Genomic DNA, 4,706 nt, shown 5'->3' on the forward strand with positions numbered 1-4,706 from the left:
AACATAATTCTTAACTCTTTTCAGCATTTAGAAATAGTAGTTACAGATTTTTAATAGGGGACAAGTGCTACCTGGACCTTTGTTAGTTTCTTACAGTATAAGCCTAGATTGAGTTAATTTAAATGGTACTCTAGAGTATCACAAATAATTGAACTCAATCACAAAACAAATGAGCTATTTCCATTTGATAATAATATTGTAGTAATAAAAATAACATTTCCATGTTATCCCTTTAAAGAAAACATGTCTTATTCTTCCACAGAGTTATGGGGGATGAAAAATAATTTTCCTTCTACCCTTTTTGGTTCTAGGCTTAGACCCCTACTCCCTATAATGAAAGAGAGATTAACAGGAGAAAAACAGAGTTTAATAGTATGACTACAGCCTGTATGTATGGGAGATACTCAGGAAAACCGACTAACTCCCAAAATGGCCCAAGCCATCCATCACCTTAAATACCAGCACTAGCTAAAGACAAAGGAAGATGCAGGAGCATAGGGAGACAATTATGGAAAGTTTTCAAGCAAAGTACAATAAAAGAGGGTAAAGTTGTTACAAAGATTTAAGTTTCTGCCTTCCCCATTAATAAATTTCTAGAGATTTAGTCATTCCCTTCTTACTGGTACAGGGAGGGAGACAACCTTCCAAATGGAGATTTTCTTCATAAATGTAAATGTCTCTTATAAAAGGGTAACTTCTACTCAGTTTTCAGAGCTTCTCCTGTGTTTACTGTTTCTTAAAAACAATCATTTTTAAGAAATTATCAGCTTAAAATATTTTTATTCTAAAGAAGCCTTGAGGAATATAGTAAAGTAGTAAAATGGAATCACTATAATCAATCTACTAAATTACTAAAATCAAGTCAGTTTAGGGAAAGGAAATGATTCTATTCTTGTTTCAACTAGTCTGAGAACTTAAACTTTTGAAATTTCCAGTCCTGCATCAATGCAAACATATACATCAAATTTCCAGATTACCCTCTGATTACCTTCTGAAGGACTAAGGAAAGGATGTTCGCATATCCAGACCACCTGACTCATCCACTATCCAGACCACCAGTTACCTAGAGGATTATCATCTACAACCTATTCAGAGGTTAATAAAGGACTGATTCTTCTCAAGAATGTATTTTTTAATATAAGAACCATCAGCTTTTCCTTCTCTTCTTGGGAACACTCTGGGTATTGTCTGGTTGTTTGTCTGGTTTGAAAACCCTAAGATCCTTGAATAAATCTTTATCATTTATTCCTAGCAAAGCCTCGAGAACGAGTTCATTCAATAGGCATATTTTGGGGTGACAAATTTTGCTGCCTCTCATAATAGTTCTCATTTTTGGAGTTATTGGTGCCCTATTATTTTTGGTCATCTTAATTACATAAAAATGATTCTTCCTGTCCATGTCATTTACAAAATAATGATCTGAAAAAGTATAAAGTTGTGAAGCTATTAAATTGAAAGAACTTTCATCTCAGTATTTGTGAGATCTCTTAAGATTATTTATAGTCCAAAATTTTATGGAACATGCATTTTCAATTTCATGGATTTGTTTCCCTTCTTCTTTTCCCTGTTTCTTTTTTTTTAAGAAATTTCAAAATAAAGGGGAAGATGTACATAAAATGTAAACATATTCTCACCACCTAAATATCTACAGCTCATATTTTGCCATATTTGTTTCCTATTCTTTCTATTTAAATCAAATACAACTTTAGAGATTGGCTAGTCTCCTGTAATGAATATCCCCATTACTATTCCCCTTCGAAAATCCCACAGACAATCACCATCTGACTTTTATTTACTGCATTTACTAGATGTATATTTATTTACATCTGCAATCTATTTACTATAGGATTATCTCATGTGTTCTAAAAGAATACATACAATGTGTTGTGCGTATCATTCTCCATCTTTCCATTTTCATTCAACATTATTTTTAACATCTCCCACGTTGATCTATCTGGAACTGCACCAACATGTTAAGCATCTTATTATCAACAGATACTTAGATTGATCCAAATTTTCCAAGATTACAATTATTTCTGTGATGCAAATCCTTGCTTAGCTGTCCTTTTTCTTCTGGAGTATGTTTCCAGACATAAAATCATTGGATACTTGAGTACACACATTTGCAAGTCTGCTAGATATGTCCACATTGCTTTTCTTTATTTTTTTTAGAAAAAAAATAATAATGTGTTTTATTTTCCTATTTGCTTTAAAAAGTTATTAATTTCTCCTTCATAAGTTATTAGAAGTCAAACAATCCAACTAGATCAATTTCTACTTTGAAATACATTTATCTTTGGAAAACAAGGTAATAGTTGTAAAAATAGTGTCTTATGAGCATAAAATGCAATTATCTGAAATACGGGTAAAATTCACACATGAAAGAGTAATATAATATATGGAGGCATTCAAATACACATCTATAAAGAGAATGGAAAGTTACCTAAAATAGCATTTTTATATATAAAATTGTCATTCTAAACTATTGCTCATAATAAATAAGAGGTAATATTATGTATTCCATTTCCCTCTTAAAATTTATCTTTAGTAGTTCAGACTAATCTAAGGAGTTTGTTAACTTTCTATTGTTTTGAAAGGTGAATTACATTAAACTATGTTTAATAAAAATCACACTTTAACAGTATGTTTCAGTAGTTACACGTGGTAAAAATTAGGGAGGGTCATTTAGTAATTTTGGAAAAAATGATTCCCCAAATAAACCAAAATGATTAACCCTGGAAGACCAGAATGTAATGATCTTTTTTTTCTTTTCTTTTCTTTTTCGGCAAAGAAGTTAAATACTGCCAAAAAAGGAAGAAACAAAAACTCAGAAATCGACAATAGTTTAGTGATTACCAGAGAGTAAGTGGGGAGAGGGTGGTAGATGAAGGTAATGGGGATCAAATATATGGTGATGGGAAGATAACTGACTCTGGGTGGTGAACACACAATGTGATATGTAGATGACGTAATACAGAATTGTATACCTGAAATCTATGTAACTTTACTAACAATTGTCACCCCAATACATTTTAATTTAAATAAATAAATAAATATACGGCTTTTCAGTTTTGCAGGTTTAATGACCATATAAAAATGGACCATCATTTTCTTCAACTTCTTTAAAGGTTGCATGACTGGCAGACCAATAAATGGCAGGGTATAGGAATTAAGTGTAAGTTTAGTGCAGTTGTTTATGGGTAGGTGTGACTTCATTCCTGTTGGCCCCACTGGCAGACAAGGTAACGTGGAATAGTTTTTGCAAAGGTGTTCCATGGCGGCGTGGCGAACATGGAGCTCTGAGGCTAAAGAATCTTTTCCTTGCACTTCCTGTGTTAATTCTTCAACAACTTTCTGTATTTGCTGTTGCAGGTTTGTATTCAGTGCTTTGACCTCACCAAAGTCATCAAATTCAATTCCTCTCTGCTGTAATGTGGATGCAGGGTCAGGACGTTAGCCTCTGGATTAGAGATTATCTCTTCTTTTTTCTGTGCCTGGTTGTAACCATGAGGCCACAATACATTACTGTGGCATAAAGTGGCACCTGAATCTTGTGACAGAGCAAGCCCCAACTCCATATTTTCCCTCTGCTCCAATATTCTTTGTGTACAGTCAGTGAGGCCACCCATGCTGCCATCCATCCACTTTGCAGAACACTTTGGTGGTTGGGAGTCAAACAGTGGGAGTAATTTTTTATCTGAATTATGCTTGAAAATTTCTTATTTTATGCATATTGTACAATCCAGTTTAGCTTCTTACTCAAAATGGTTTTAACTTCTTTTTTTTTTAAATTAAAGTTTATTGGAGTGAAAATTGTTAGTAAAGTTCCATAGGTTTCAGGTGTACAATTCTGCAATACATCATCAATATATCACATTCTGTGTTCACCACCCAGAGTCAGTTCTCCTTCCATCACCATATATTTGATTTTTTTTTTACCCTCCTCTACCACCCCCTCTCCTCTTAGGGGTGGTTTTAACTCCTTCGTAAGTACTTTTTGAAAGCTTAGATTGAGGACAATCCCAGTTTGCAATCTGTGCCAGGATGGGTTCATACCTTCAACATTGGAAGCATTATTGCTTCATCTATGAGTTATCTTTTTTCAAATGGCATAGAACAAGTCAGGAAGAGAGGACTCAGCAGAAATCGACCCTACTGACACCTTGGTCTTAGACTTCCAACCTCCAGAATTGTAAGAAAATTAATTGCAATCAAATGGTATATTTCAAAGCAGTCTTTATGGCCCCTTTCATGATCTGGTGTGCAAAAGATTAGATTTTGGTACTCCTTCAGTATTTAGCTCACACATGAAAACACATATTAAATGAATTAAACTTATAGACATAAATGATTAAGAAATAAATTATCTGATAATTCCATTACTTTAAGATGACCACTCTTAAAAGTTTGGCCACATAATTTTCCATTTTTTTCTAAGTATATGCTAATTATATACACTACAATAAAATTATGCATAGAGTATATAAAAATGAGACAGTAGCTGGAGGGTGACTGAAGTCAAGAGATGGTTTTTGAAATGAAAGAAATAACTGCAGTGTAGAGAGAAAAAAAATGGATAATGTAGAAGGGAATTGGTAGAAAGATATCGAACATGTAATAGGAGATGGGATCAAGTATCCTAGTGGAGAACATAGACAGTTTATCTACAGTGTCAAGAAGGAAGGCAAATTTTCAGGGTGGAGAAT

The 4,706-nt window shown here is 33.5% G+C and overlaps 1 pseudogene across 1 annotated transcript; it reads right to left on the reverse strand.

The window, feature by feature from the left end:
• Nucleotides 1–248: 248 nt before the first annotated feature.
• Nucleotides 249–4,309, reverse strand: LOC308494314 (protein EURL homolog; annotated as a pseudogene). Its single transcript has 4 exons — nt 4,213–4,309; nt 3,950–4,034; nt 3,060–3,718; nt 249–328 (listed from the first exon to the last, which is right to left on the reverse strand). The product of its transcript is annotated as a protein EURL homolog (transcript).
• Between the last annotated feature and the right edge of the window lie 397 nt (nt 4,310–4,706).

The sequence above is a fragment of the Rhinolophus hipposideros genome (genome assembly GCF_964194185.1).
Source record: "Rhinolophus hipposideros genome assembly, chromosome: 3".
Lineage (NCBI taxonomy): Eukaryota > Metazoa > Chordata > Mammalia > Chiroptera > Rhinolophidae > Rhinolophus > Rhinolophus hipposideros.